This window comes from Onychomys torridus, chromosome 5 (genome assembly GCF_903995425.1).
Source record: "Onychomys torridus chromosome 5, mOncTor1.1, whole genome shotgun sequence".
Taxonomy (NCBI): domain Eukaryota; kingdom Metazoa; phylum Chordata; class Mammalia; order Rodentia; family Cricetidae; genus Onychomys; species Onychomys torridus.
In genome coordinates, this window is record NC_050447.1 from 7,311,687 (window position 1) to 7,328,184 (window position 16,498).

Below are 16,498 nucleotides of genomic sequence, written 5' to 3' on the forward strand. Positions count from 1 at the left end.
CAAAGGTCTTTGGATAAATTATTGTGGCTTCTACAAATGCAGTTAAGGTAGGTTCAACTAGATCTATTTAAACCTGTCTGCTGGTATGATGTGTTGCATAAATATTTCAAAAACGCTATACTAGTCTGTGGTTCCAAGCTATGCAGTGTATCAGTACTTTTCCCATTGGCTGAACACCAACTTAACTTTTGTGATTAACAATGGCTGCGTGTGTTTCTCTCCCCTCAGCCCTTTCTCCCTTGGAGGTTAGTCACTTCAAGCTCAGATGTTCTAAGACTTGTTGGAAAACTCAAGACTGCAGGAAAGGCACCGGCATGAACTCCACACAGCTGTGGCAGTGACATTAGAGGCTGTAATGTGCACCAGCAAACTGTAGAAGGTCTCCATTCACAGTGACACTATGTACTCATGACTAATGAGTGCGAGAGTTGGGTGTTGAAGTTGTGAACTCATGTCTTGTAATAATATGGGACATGAGACTGAAAGATACAGAGACTTAAGGGCACACTATAAAAAGAAGCCATGAGTGAAGGAAGAATTTGACATTTTTTTTTTTATTATTCTTTTGCAGTACTGACCATCATCCATTCTCTGGTTACAACAGGTAGATCTTATTCTATGGACCAAGAAACTTATATTAAAGTCCCTCAACATTAATTAAGTACCCTTGTCTCTGCCTTAAGAAAATAATGTTACCTCATGTTCCTTTTATACATAAAAAGATAGAAAGCACAATTTTAAAGGACAGGAGCCTAATGATCAAGACTCCACTTTGTAATTACCAACTCTTCTGACAGGGAAGGTACTATTGCTTTCCTTAATAGTAACATATACACACAGACACACACACACATACACATACACAGACACACACACACACACACACACACACACACACACACACACACACTCCATTAGTACCTAACAGAGGTTTTCATTTGGGGAACAGTAGAAGACCTAATACTCACCTTTACCTAAGATGTCACCATCAATGGCATCATGATGAAAGAAGACCCAGAGACACAGGTGCCAGCACATAACTCATCTGTTTTCTCTGTCGGGTTTCTGAGTGAGGCAAACGGTGAGCTGCTGATGTTTGAAGAGGGCAAAGTGAGTGGGGGAGGGACTATGACAACATGTGGAGAAGAACATGGACAGAGATGCAAAGAATTACAGAGCACCATCTGTTCTCTGGGACTAGTCGGTCCTGTCTTATCTGATTCATAGACAGTCTCTTTATGGTGGTTATAGTTTTCACCATTTATCAGAAGTCTATATCAATATTAATTGCTTGTCTTATTGCTTGACTCAATAGGCCAACAAAGGCAAGTTAAGGAAGGGAAGAAGGGAAGGAGGGAGGGAGGATTTAGTTCAGTGTACAGTTCCAGGAGAAGCAACTCATCATAGAGGGGAAGGTACAAAAGAGCAGGGGGCATCTGGTCACATGGTGTCCAGAGTCAGGAAGTAGAGATCAATGCTTGTGCTCTACTTTCTACTTTAAAACATTTTCTCAGATATACCTGCTTTATTTTCTGTTGTAAGTGTTTAATCTGCATTTATGTGCATCACGTGCATGCCCAGTGCCCAGGAGAGTAAGAAGAGTCAGATGAAATGGGTCTGTTCACATATATATGTGAACACCTATAGGGTGGGTCTCTCTACCTCATTTAATCTAATCTCGATATTCCCTCATAGCCATGCTTAGAGATTTGTTGCCATAGTGATTCTACACCCCAGCAAGTTGGCAGTCAAGATTAACCGTCACAGCATCCCAATGGAGGCAGAGGAGTGTCTGAGGGATTAGAGTTCCTTCTTTTATATGCACAAAAGCCAGAGGTCTGGGAACCTGCTTGTTCTGCATATGCCTGACTCTGACAATGTCTATATCCATCAAAGGAGATTACACTAACCCATGGCTTGCCTAGGCATTCAACTTCAAAGCTCCACTTGAACAGCACAACAACCCACTAACCCCATTAGAGCTAAACTATCAGGGAGGTTTCATTGTTGTGATTGTAGGAAAGTCACTCATTGTGGTAGTTTGGATGTAATTGCCGATATAAGCTCATAGGGAACAGCACTATTGGGAGATGCGGCTTTGTGGGAGTAGGTGTCGCCTTGTTGAAGGAAGTATATCACTGAGGGAGCGAGCTTTGAGGTTTCCTTTGCTCAAGCTACACTCAGTCCACTTCCTGTTGCCTGCAGATCAAGATGTAGAATTCTTAGCTTCTTCTCCAGCACCATATCTGCCTACACACTGCCATGTCCTGCCATAATAATAATGGACTAAACCTCTGAACTGTAAGCCAGCCCCAATGAAATGTTTTCCTTTATAAGAGTTGCCATGGTCATGGTGTCTCTTCCCAGCAATAGAAACCCTAATTAACTCACACTTGAACTTTAGGAGACCTTGGATCCCAATGTCACTACCATAGCTGTGTGGGGGCGTGGTTATAACTATGATTTGCTGGTGCATTTACCCCATTCTGGGTTTTTCCATAAGTCTTAGAACTTCTGAGTGTGTAATGACTAACCTTCAAAGGAGAAAGGGCTGAGGGGAGAGAAATGCATGCTGCTACTGTTAGGTCGGTAATGCAGAGAGATGGACACCAATCCACTGATAGACTAGATGAGACTATGCCTGTATATATTTTTAACTCAGTCCTAGAATACTAACAAGCCTGCCTGATACTCTCAATAAATTATTTCCTTAATATTAATTGATGAACAGGGCCAGAGGTGGTGGTTGTGGCACTCCTCCTCTTCTTCCTCCTCCTCTTCTTCTTCTCCTTCTCTTTCTTCTTCTTTGCAAATTTGTGATTTCTCTCTGGAGCCTTATTGTCAATGCCTTGAAGAGAGTTCGTTGTTGTGATGGTTTGAATAGGAATGGCCCCAATAGATTCATGTGTTTGAATACTTGGTCCATATGGAGCGGCGCTGTTAGGAGGTGTGGCTTTGTTGGAATAGGTGTGGCCTTGTTGAAAGAAGTGCAGGCTTTGAAGGAAGGATGCTGTGGGATAATACCCTTGTACACTGGTTTAATAAAATACTGATTGGCCCGTAGCCAGGCAGGAAGTACAGGTGGGGTCAGCGAAGAGGAGAATTCTGGAAAGAGGAAGGCTGAGTCAGGAGTCACCAGCCAGCCAGCCACAGAGGAAGCAAGATGACAAGGCATAACTGAGAAAAGGTACATGGCTAAACATAGATAAGAATTTTGGGTTAAATTAAGTATAAGAGCTAGTCAGTAATAAGCCTGAGCCAATGGCCAAGCAATTATAATTAGTATAAGCCTCTGTGTGCTTACTTGGGGATGCCAGTAAGAGAGATTTGTCCTGACTGCCAACCAGCCGGGACACAGGAAAACTTCCAACTACAGAAGGGGTGAGTTTTGAGGTCTCGAATGTTTAAGTCATGCCTAGTGGCTTACAGTTCACTTCCCTTTTCCTGAAAATAAAAATGTAGAACTCTCAGCTCCTTCTTCAACACCATGTCTGCCTGTGTGATGCCATGTTTATCGCCATGATGATTATGGACTAAACCTCTGAAATTGTAAGCTAACCCCAATTAAACGTTTTTCTTTGTAAGAGTTGCCGTGGTCATGGTGTCTCTTCACAGCAATAGCAAACCTAACTAAGATAGTTGTGTATCGTGAGCACCAGAAGCACTCAGTACCTAGTTGTCTCTTGATTTTCTCTCATCTGCTTTGCTGTGGCTGTTAGCAAAGGACCTGCTCATGCCACTGCTCACCACCGCTTCCCTAATAGCCCCAGCACCTGGAGAACCGATCATCAGCTACAGCAACGTTTGTTCTCACTGCACTGGATCGCTCGATCTCATGCTGCCATCTATGCCATTAGTGGTCATTCCGCATGACAAGAAGGGCAGCACATGTTTCTCCCAGATGGCACAGCGGTAAGGATAATGCAACAAATCCAGATGTCTGAGGACATTGCAAAGGAGAAGCGGTGATTCTGGGAAGAACAGACATTCAGTTAGTCAGCTTACTTCACAGGCATCATCACTCGTATTTTCTTCCTTGTGGAGTGATATTCTCAGTGAACAAGCAGAGGTGCTAGGATGACCTTGACAAGCTTCAGCTGTGGGTCCTCTTGGAGTTCTGTCACTCTGTGTGTCTGTCTGTCTTCTGGAATGTCTCTTGGAAATTATGATGCCATTGGTGAAGAATCTGCTAGCAATGCAAGAACACCATGTGTGGGATAGGTCATCTTGTTTAAATTAGCAACACCCTGACAAAATGAAATTACTTTATAGAGGAGATGGTTGCCAAGCATGAGTATTTCTGGTTAATTTACACTTAACTCATTCAAAAGATGGCTCATTAAATTTTGTTATTCATTGAACCCAAATCGTCTTTCAATTTAAACTTGGAGAGAGTACTAACACTTACGTGCTTTCCAAGCCTGTCTTAATTGTTTTTCTTTACCACAGAGTATGCAAAGAGAAAATTCAATCTCCCAGTCATAGGTCATATTCTGAGAAAACATTTTATTCAATTACGTTTCATTCTGCTGTCTTGAAAGTCTTATATTCTATCCACACAATGCTAATAGCTTCTGCTTCCCCTTTGATGCTTTCTGGGTAATGTGTCGCATTACAATCTCACCCTAAACTCCCAGCACGAGTTCGTGATTCCATCTTGCATGCTGCCATGGTTTCCACCATGACTGTAACCTTCACATTGTTTTGATGTTGTTTTTCATTCTTTCCATGTCCTTCTTTCTAATGAATGGGGAGGTGTGACCACACACTATTTTTCAGAGTGTCAGTAGCTAGAATAGTCTCTTCCTTGACAAGCTAGCTCAGCCTGTGGGTCACGACCCCTTTGAGGGTTGAATGACCCTTTCACAGGGCTCACCTAAGACTGTCAGAAAGCAGATATTCATATTACAATTCATAACAGTAGCAAAGTTACTGTTATGAAGTAGGAACAAAAATAATTTTAAGATTGGGGTCACCACATCATAAGGAACTATATTGAAAAGTCACAGCATTAGGAAGGTTGAGAACCTCTGAGTTAGAGGGAAAGGAAATAATTCCAACCTTCTTCAATGTCAAAATGAAGGCAAGAGGTCCAGGAAGATGGAGACTCTGCTAGAATTGGGGCATCCACAGTGAAGAAGAAACTCGAGAAATCTTAACTAGACTTGAGGACTATTATATTTCCATGCTGTTATGAGGTGAGAGGTTGGTTACAATAGACTCCAAAAGTGTCTCAAAGCACTGTAAGCTTGGGCTGAGCCTGGAGAGTAGAAAGTCTTTGACTAATTATGTACTTGTAAAAATCCTGATCTCTTGTAATTTAAACACCGTCATACCACACATTTCCCCCGGGTCAGCCACACTAGACTGGGCCACAGTTGACTGGCACAGAAGTCTGAAATTTGGATTGGGAGGCATCACTGTTAGTCTCTTCAGGGGCTGGGAGTCTGAGTGTGTGATGCAAGCCAAGTAGCTCCAGAGCAGTTCTCTTCAGCACCCTGAGAGGGAGTCACAGAGAGAGAGGTAGAGAGCTTCTAAACAGAGATGAAAAGAATGCTTCCTGGAATCCTGAAGAGATTCCAGTTCCTCATTCAGCCCTTTATAATAGCCCTCCAGCCTCAAATGTATCTGTTTCATTTCACCATAACTTATTTCTATTGAGTGAGGTTATGTTAAATTGGAGGGTTGCTTAAGAAAAAGAGGACCCCACAACCACCTCCCAGAACTAAATGTTGGAGCTTAATCTTTTTTCAGAGTAATTATATTTTTTGTTGATTATTGTGTTGGTTGTTTTTCTTCCTGCTAGGTCAAAATTCCCTTTGAAGCAATTCAAGGAAGGAAGGGTTGCTTTTGGCTTAGGGTTTGAGGCCACAATCCATCATGGAGGATTCTGGTAAGAGTGAATCAGCTGTGATGGCATACACATGAGGCAGCTGGTCACATCGTGTCTGGAGTCAGGAAGCAGAGAGGTGAAAAGTATTGCTAAACTCAGTTTCTCCTTTCTTCTTTTTATTCTGTCTGGACTGACCCATGGGGTACTACAACCCACATTCAAAGGTGGGTCTTTCTTTTTCAGGTAAATGTCACCTGAAGTCCCTTTACAGATACACCCAGAAGGTTTGTCTTTTAGGTGACTATAATCCTAGTCCAGTTGATGATGATTAACCATTCATTATAGTTCTTAGCTCTCTATCCCTTTAGCACACATGCCATTTTCCACTTATATTTCCTACTACATTCTATTACACTGGTATTTCACAAAGCACTGAGTGTCTTGTACATATTTCTATGTATATAATATATCTGAATTCCTTTGAGGGTCAGCAATTGCTCCACAGGAAGCTGGTCTCCTGTTATCTATGAGGAACTCAGGTTTGTGAGACTGCTGAAGTGATATTTTGAAATTGTGTTCTAAAACTGTTTTCTTTGAAGGGTCAGGCATCAGCAACAACCCTTCCAAATCAGGTCTGAACCTGAAGCTTGTCTGTACACTGAACATGAAGAAACAACAGACATCACATGTTTACCAAAGATACATGAAAACAATAGGATGCTTGGAATTAGCAAGGCTTTTGCTGCTTTTCATGACTCAGAAAGAACATAAAATGGATGATATGATCTCCTAATCTGTGGATGACAGGAAGTTCTTACGAACAAGAAGTATGAAGTCGGCACAGGAAACCTAGATCTGTGAGGTTACAGTGGTGATACATTTAGGGAAAAAAAATCTCATTCAATTCTAAGACTCTGAAGTCTCAGAACTCAGGAGACAGTGCTAGAACTATATCCTGAAAGAATTTGTCACCCTGAAGGAGTTCATAGCTGTTTATAGTGCTAACGTTAGTTGATTTAGTTACATGACCTCATTTAACTCCCTGAGGAGTCTTACTTACATTTAGCTCAGTAAGGTTAATCAGCTCATTTATATCCTCTGTATGTATTAGAGGACACAAGAAAACCCAACTGAATGAAACTGTATTCACCACTTCATCATTCAGGGGAATTCAAATACTTCCTATCCAGAAGACACACTCTGCATACTTGGAATCTATCAATGAACAACAACAGAAAAAAAGATTTTTGATCTTATGTAGCTGACAACTTTTATTTTGATTAAAGGATAAACAATTAATAAATGTTAAAATTAATAAATGATATGGAATATTGAATAAGCACTATAGAAAAAGGTATATAACTCCCCTCCCACAAGTGTGTGCATATGGGGGTATAGGAAATCTGAGAAGGGTTTATTTTTATGAAAATATTTATTTTTATCGGTGTATAGGTATGTGCATATACATTCAAGTGCCTACGGAGGTTCTGGAGCTACAGTTACAGGTCATTGTGAACTGCCCACTGTGGGTGCTGGGGACTGAGCTTGAGTCCTATGGAAGAGCAGCAAATACTCTTCAATACTGGACATCTTCAGCTTCTCTTGGGTGTTATGAAATAGGATGTTCAGAGTAGATCACAAAATACATTAACATCAGAACAAAGGTTTGGAGATAGAAGGCTTTGTGTAGGTAGATAGATATCCGAGGGAGACAGCTTAGCAGGCATAAGTAACAAGGCAGGACTATGCCTGTTGCTTTCAAGAAAAAGTCTAGTTGCCTGTGGGAATGGGCTTTAATGAAGTCAGCCTGGGGATGGGAGGGTCAGACTCTGAGCTCACAGAGGTGAGTTTAGACTTTTCCAAGACCTCTTGGTTATACTTTGGATGAAATGTGAAATGGAGCTCTCTCTTCTATAAGAACTAGTATGTGAACATTCTCTGTTGCTTGCAACATGTGTTTGTTTTATTCTATAGTTGTTGTTAGTGTGTGTGTGTGTGTGTGTGTGTGTGTGTGTACACATGTCATGTGAGTGCAGGTAGCTTTCACAGAACATAGGCATTGGATCCCCTGGAGCAGGAGTTACAGGGGATTGTGAGCTGTCTGACATGGGTGTTGGGACTTGAATCTTGGAAGAGCCATCTCATAAGCCCCTGCTTACATTTGACTTTAATTTTTAACTGTACATTTATTTGACTTGGATTTTTTCACTTTCACCTGGTTTTGTGCTAATATTTAAATCTTAATAACTATGTTTCTATTATTTAAGAAAAAATAAAAAATAGTCAAGTTAGTTTGGAATGTATCTTGAAAACATGGGACCACAAAAGAATTCAGTGGTTGACTAGAATCAGCGCTAAATGACTCTGGAGGGCCAATTGTTGAAGCTCACACACTGCTTTTGGGAAGCCATCAACACACTGCCTTCACGTGAGCAAAGATATGATTAAGCTTAAGTACTTGAGGTACAGAGTTATCCTGGGCCAGTCAGGTGGCTGTCACCTAATCACAACTCCTGTGTGAAAGGAATACAATCATGAAACATGTCCAGAGGGATGCCAGGGAGACAGGCTGGACCTTCCATTGCTAAGAACATGAAGGTGTACGTAAGTTTGGTGTGCACAAATGTGAACATTCACACACATGTGTATGTGGCACCTGTGTGGAGGCCAAAAGTTGATGTCAGGTGACTTCCACAGTCACAGTCTACTTTATTTATGGCAGCAGAGCTTGCAATTAAACCAGGAGAGCACTGATTTGGCTAGTTTGGCTAGCCACCTTGCTCTGCTAGGTAGTGTTAGAATTACAGGAGGATCACAATACCCACTTGTTTTTTCATGTGATTTCTAAGGATCCTGCACATCTATGCAGTAAGTGCTTTATTCAATGAGTAATCTCACCAGCCCTACAATTGTTTTTAGAGTAGATAGATTCTAGAAGCTCCTTTCCTCCTGTTTCCCCCCCCCCCCCCGAGCATGGAGGAGAAGGGTTAGATATCAAAGGCTTTTGGTGGGGGACTGGCTTCTTTGCTATAGGAGGGAAGGGATGAACAGTAAAGATGGTAGGTATGGTAAGAGGCTGTTGCTCACAGTGGGGAAAAGGTGATGGGAAAGCTTGTGGATGAATTTCTCAATGGTCTTATTAAATAAAAACATGGAGCCAAATATAGGGGTGAAAGCCTTAGAGAAAGATCAGGGAAATAGGGAAGGCCACAGCTAAACTTACCTGACCAACTCAGCAGCTTCCCAATGCGAGTTACTTCCTGTCTATCCACACCTTTTTTGCCTTGTTGTTCTGCCCTCTCATTGGCTCTCTTAGCCCAGCTACCTCGCTTTCTCTTCCTACACAGCTCTGTCACTTTCCTCCAGGTCTTTATGGTTGGTACTAGGATTAAAGGCATATGTCACCACACTTGGCTCTGTTCCCTAGTGTGGCCTTGAGCACACAGAGATCCTGCCTTCTAAATGATAGGATTAAGGGCATGTGCTACCACTGTCTAACTTCTTTGTTTACTTAAAATGGCTTGCTATTTCCTCTGTTCCCCAGGCAAACTTTATTTATTAAAGCACAAATAAAATATCACCACATTTCAGCACAAATAAAATATCACCACAGAGGCTGAAGAGCCTGGGAGAACAGGCTGATAGTAAGATTGTAAACTTAGATGACACCAGAGCTTTATCAAGCCTAGAAACACCAGATGTGTGATACTATGGTTGGAGTAAGTGTCTCCAAGGGCCCATGTGTCCACAGCCCATAGATCATGGTGAGGGGTGACCTTTAGGAGGTGAGGCCTAGTGAATGATGTCACATTGTTAAGGCTTGGTCTTGAAGAGGTTTGTGAATATCAGTATCTTCATCTGTCCTTATTCTTTGGGTGCCATGAGGTGAGAAATTTCCTCTGCCATGATATATGACCTTGCCGCATTTTCAAAATCAATGCAGCCAGTAGAGCAAGGACTAAAACTTCCAGAATCTTGAATCCAAATAAACCTTTTCTCCTTAAGCTGATAGTCTCAGGCATGTTACAATAACAGAACTCTGGTTAACACACACACACACACACACACACACACACACACACACACACACACGCAGGTGCACATAAAAATAATAAATAAATAAATAAATAAATAAATAAATAAATAAATAAATAAAGCAGATGAGTGTGCCTTTGCCCAACTTAAACATTTCATAAGAAATAGGTCAGAAACCTAATAGTAGTAGTTTACCTTACGAACTACTAGCTTTGTACCTGTTTAAGAGAAGAAATAAAGTTTCTTGATTTATTTTGTTGTGTAAAATCACTCACAGTTGGGGCAGGCAAGATGGTTTAGTGGGTAAAGATGCTTGTCATACTTGCCTGACAATTGAAGTTGTGTTTCCAGAACCCCTGTAAAGGTGTCAGGACAAAAGTGACTCCACAGAAGATGTTCTCTGATCTACACACACACACACACACACACACACACACACACACACACACACACACACTTCATAGCAAACTAGAAACAGTTAATGTGTACAAGAGAGAGCCAATACCCAGGACATTATGACATACTTCGGCTATATATCCCAAATATCGGCATGGTGCTTGATGCTGTTCTAAGATCTCTGTATACTGTGATGAACAAACAAACTCCCATCTTTTATAAGGACAGAGGTATTAGCAAGCAATAATGTTATTTATGTGATAATAATATTATTAGGTACCCTGGAGGTGCTAAAGGGCTCGAGGGAGTGAAGGGTGAATAAGAGGACCGATAATGGGAATGGTTTGATGCGATATGAAATGCAGATAGGTTCTTTGGGAAGGGGCATGAGTGCCATGCAGTTCCCTGAATAGGCTGATGGAGTGGCCATGTGGGTATCAGGGACAAGAGAGTACCACCAGGAAGGATGCTTCAGTGCACAGACTCTAAGGTGACGTGATACTGGCTTGCTACAGGAATGAAAGAAAGAAGACACACACACAAACACTTCTGAAGTCTAGCAATGATTTCTAATTGTGACCAGATCCAGATAGCCTGGAGATGACTTGGAGGACCACAGGGTCATTGTTGGGGTGATATTAAAACTCCAGTGGAATGGGCTATAGTTTCTCCCGATCCCCTTAAACCAAAGGAGCTGACTTTGCATATGTTTTGTATACTTGGCTTCTGTGTGTGATACAACTGTTTTAAAATTGTCAAAAAAGAAAGGGCAAAGTTTACAAACCACCATGCTAGATATTTCTGGAAGTCCCTCCCAGCCACAGCATTCTGATTTTCTCCAGGGAAATCATTCCTGCTTCTAGAGAGTAGAGAAAGAGTCGGGGTACACTGTAGCAACAGTGTGATATTATCATGGTGTGTTATCAGTGACTGGTTCTGGAATCCAGTAGCAACTTGTCAAGAGGAAGGAACTCCATCACAGAAATTTCCAGCTTTAATGCCCATGGAACCCAAGAGCTGCCTCACAGCACACACTTTGTGATCTTTTCAAGGGATCAAAATATTTAGATGAGAAATTATGGGAAAATATTTTCATGAGGGTAAAGCTTCTTAAAGAACACAAAAACCTGCTGCTTTGAGCATATTTTGACTATCTTATGTTAGAAGATGAATTTTCCAAGAACTCCATTCTATTGGAATGTATCTACATTCAGTAATATGTACTTGCTTTTAAGCATTGCAAACCTAATGGCTCCTGACAGATGAAAGGATGTATGCAGCCACTGCTACATTCAAAATACAGAACATTCTTCAGGCCCTGAAGCTCCCCTCCCCTTCCTATTTTGAATAACTTTCTTCCCTATTCTTGGCTCCAGGCAAAAATTCCTGCCTTCCAAGATTGTAGGTTAATTTTTTTTTTAGATTTTTTCTTTTAGATTTATTTTATCTGTATGGTGTTTTGCGTGCACATGGTTTTGTGCACTGTGTGTGACTGGTGTCTGCAGAGGTGTGGAAAGGGCATTGATCCCTTGGAACTGGGGTTACAGATGATTAAGAGCTGTCCTGTGGATACTGGGAATTGAACCCAGGTCCTCTGGAAGAGCCACAAGTGCTCTTAACCATAGAGCCATTTCTCCAATCCCATAATTTGAGTTTTTCTTTTACATTGTGTGGTAACTACTCTTGCAGTGGTACAATGCTTTTAAGGCTCATCTGTGTTGATATATCTATGCACAGCTTGTTGCTGTGGAGAAGTGTTTAACTCTAAGCAACATCAGGGGTTATTCTCTCACCTATTGATGGACATGTGGGTTGATGAAGTTGTGGCTGTTATGGAAAGGTTTATCTTACCATCTTCTGGGCAGAACAACTGCACTCTTCATAGGAATAGCTATGCTGGCTTGTAGGTCCTCACTGCTGGGCTTTGTGACTTTTGATCTTCTCTCATAGAAGGAATAGTCACTTGACCCTCACCTGAGTATCCAGTCACACCTTCCACCAGTTGTATATAATTTTGCACTAACTGAATATGGCATTGGTTGTTTTATTTTTTATTTTTTTGAGGGGGTGGCTAGATTCAATAGACTATGAAGAAGTAGGATAAGCAAGCTCCACCTATCTGGTTATGGGGAAGCCATCATCCATGGTAGACAAAGATTTTCAGTCACCCATGCTCCTGTTAGAGACTTCTCACCCACATTCCATAAGGAAACCCAATAATCTCATTAGTTCCCTAGGGAGAACGTTGGTGGAATCAAACTTAGCTTTGTCCCTAGAACTTTAGGAGAGTAGACATCGTCTAGAACCTCCCCAAGAAGGATGCTCTCTACAAGCAATGAGGCACAAGTCCCTGTGTGGACATACTCTCCTCATCTTGAGTGCCATCCTAAGCTTGCATTGCTGGGTCATAGCAGTGCATGCTTATATTTTTATGAAGCACATAAAGCAGTTACAATCTATATTCCCACAGCAACAGGAGCCTCCTAGCTGCTCTTCATACCTGCCAGCACTCACTGTCAGCCTTTCTCACAGAAGACATGACAGGGGGTTTATAGGGTTTTCTTGCTGTGGTTTAAACCAAGGCTGCTGTTTTGATGTTAACCAATTTGATTTTAGCTAAAATAAGCTCATGAGCGTGCTGGTCCTTGGTGCTGGCAGGTGATCAGGGAAGGAGGAAGAGGGTTTCACAATATAGAGAGAGCAGCTTGGCCTGGAGCTCTTGATTGTAATCGATTTAGAAGAAATCCTTTGTATACATGGAATACTTGGCATATTTTCAGTTTCAATGTTATTTCAATTATCAATAGAACTCATTCTGGGAGTTACTTCTCTTTTAGTTTAGAAAACTAATCATAGAAGATGAAAAATAAGAACAGAACTGTGGGTGCTTACTGAAGTATTTAAATAAATTGTGTATTTATTTTCTAAACGTTATCTGAGGCAATAAAGCATTGGATGGTTCATTTCATTATCCAGCTACAGAACTTTCAATCAGTGTTGTTTGCCAGGTATTTACAGGATGCACGGTATCTTAGTCAGTGTGCTATTGCTGTGAAGAGATACCAGGACTAAGGCAACTCTTAGAAAAGGAAGCATTTAACCGGGGGCTTGCTTGCAGACTCAGAGGTCTAGTCTGTTACCACTGTACTGGGGAGCATGGCAGCAGGTAGTCAGGCCTGATGCTGGAGAAGTATCTGAGAGACTGCATTCTGGTACCCAGGAAGTAGGCAGAGAGAGACACCAGGTCTGGCATAGGCTTTTGAAATCCCCGTGCCCACAGCCAGTGACACACCTCCTCCAACAAGGCCACACCTCCTAATCCTTCTTAACAGTCCACCGTTGGGAATCAAATGTTCGGATATCTGAGTCTACGGGGGCACTTTCATTCAAGCGCCACCCACAATTTATAATTTATTAGAGATACTTCTCCTGGGGAGTTTTCTTTTTTAAAACTGTATTTTATTTTTGCATTATGTTGTATGAGGCTTATCAGTTAAGAGCAGTAGTTCTTGCAGAGGACTCAGGTTTCATTTCCATCACCCACATGATGGGACACAACCACCCGTGACTCACTCCAATTCCAGAGGATCCAGTGCTCTCTTTTGGCCTCCCTAGGTACTGGGTGTGTGGGTGTGTGGTATAAATATAGACAAGCAGGCAAAATTACACATAAAATAAAATAAACCTAAAAAATATTAAACTTGTGTGTGTGTGTGTGTGTGTGTGTGTGTGTGTGTGTGTGTGTGTGTGTGCATACAAGTGCAGGTACTCTCAAAGGCCAGAGAAGTACATCTGATTCTCTAGAGATGAAGTCCTAGACTGTCGTGATGTGGGTGTTGGAACCCAGGTCAGGTCCTCCACAAGAGTAGTAAGGACTCTTAATAGTTGGGCCTTCTCTCCAGTCCCATTCTTTACATCTTTATGTATGTAAAACATAAATCATTTGCTCATGTGCTCAGTAAGTGTGATCATTATGGGTATGCACCTTCATGATGTAAACTCTTTTTATTATCTACACTGCATTACCTTTATTTGATTTGATGAAGTCCTGCTTATAAAATCCAGGGCCTTTTACAAGCTTGGCAAGTGTTCTGCACTGAACTATATCCGCAACCTGCAGATATAATGAATTTTATAAACCAAAGTGAGAGTCACAGGGAGGGACTGTGAAAAATCCCCTGGAAGGTTTAGGCTGGTGATAACCTCCCCTTCCTCTTCCCCTTCCTCTTCCTCTTCCTCTTCCTCTTCTTCTTGTTTTTGTTTTGTTTTTGACAGTTTCTCTGTGTAGCCCTAGCTGTCCTGGAGAGATCAGCCTGCCTCTTCCTTAAAATTTAGGAATCACAATGGTAAAACTGTAGATTTCTTAATACTGATCAAGGAGAATCAGTACAAATAAAATTGCAATAAAAAACTGTGATCTTACTTGACAAAATTTTAGTATGTAAAAATAAATATCATTGCTTTTAGGTGAACATTCCCTAAAAAGCATGTTTGAAAGAATTTAAAAAGTTTACAACATTTTATGAGTGTGTTTGTGTGTATCTGCATGTTTGTGTCCATATGAACATATGTTCACATGTGTGTGCTGATGCCCTCACTTGGAGCTGGGCTTACAGTTGTCTGTGAACCACACAACCTAAGTGATATTATCCAAACTCTGGTCCTGATGACTGAGCTACAAGAACTCTTGACCACTAAGCAATCTCTCTAGCCCCAAGAGGAATTATTTGAAAGGGCTTTTGAGGACAACTGCTTTGAAAGGAGAGACTTTTGCAGTCATTCTCTTCACCAACTTATTTTTATGACTCTCAGTTTTTCTTTACTTAGATTTCCTTGTGGCAAAGTCCTGTAGCCAAAGCTTTTATTAACAAGTAACAAAATAGTCTTACTGAAATTGAATATTCTCGGCATATTTTATTCTGTCACTTAATAGTGCAGTTACCAAGGGACCAAGGAAAAGGAATTGAAGACTGAGTTGGTGCCACTGCTAATGTGTGTACCATCACCTATGAAGTTTCTAGCACCAGCCTTCCTGTTTCATCCTCTCACCTTGTTCTAAACATCAAGACTCTTCTAGGACAGTTTGAAGAATTTAGTAGCACTGCCCTGCCTCTCCAGGTACCAGCTGAGCAACGCCTTGCATGTCTTCTGACAAGAACAATGCCACTTTCATTCAGTAGCTGAGACTTCAGAGTTCTGAGCCATCCTCCATCCCCCTCTCTTTCCTCCTTCCTGTCCTACATCCAGCTGCCAGACTCCTGGGAAATGTATATTTTATTTCTCCTGGGGCCCAGTGCCATTATCTTTCTTCAAGTCCCCTCCATGATATCCCAGAGTCTTGCTGTTGTTTCTGAGGAGTTTTCCCATCACAATTTATCCTAAAATGTTGGAAGATACTCCCCACTCTATATTCTAATCTTGACCTTTTCACCCAAAAAGATTTTCAATATCTTCTCTGGCCCACAGAACAAAGCCCAAATTCCTTGCTTTGTTATTAAATTCCTTTACGTATAGAGCCAGTTGTCTCCCAGCCTTATTTTGAAAGGCTTTCTCCACACATTCTGTGTTTCAGTTGAGTTAGATTCCATTGCCCCCTGAAATACGAACTTTGGAATCAAATGAGACATAACTAGATCCAGTTGTACAGGTCACTGCAGATGAGCGTGGATGGTCTCCATCTGCTCCAATTCTTGTCATCCTTAAAATAAAGTAATGCTATCTCACACAAAGCATCACCATGACAATACAATATGATGACATATGCAAATTTTTGGGCACAAGGCCTGGATAATGGAAATCCAGTAAACAATACTTCTTATTGTTATTTCTTGTCTACATCCTCTTTCTGTTTCTCCCCTGCATCTTATTTCCGTTCATATTCTTTTTCTGATTCTGGAATTTTTCACCTCATCTTTGATCATCTTACTTCTGATGGGATTGCCCAGCCCTGCCTGTCTGCCTAGCTAATTCCAAACTGTCCTGTATTGTGGTGACTCCCCAAGTCCTTTCCTGTGTGATGAATGGGCAGGCTAATCCAATTCCTCAGAGTAACTTTGTATGGCCCAATCCTGGACACTGAACCAAAATGCTGCCAAGGGGAGTCTGGTATTAAAAGATGTACGTTTTTCAGTCAAGAAAGTTGAACTTTGTTTGGATTGAATGTAATGCCTGAACTGCTACTATTGGCCAGTGATGAAAGTGCCTTCCAGTGAAGCAAAGACAGAGAGGCTCTGA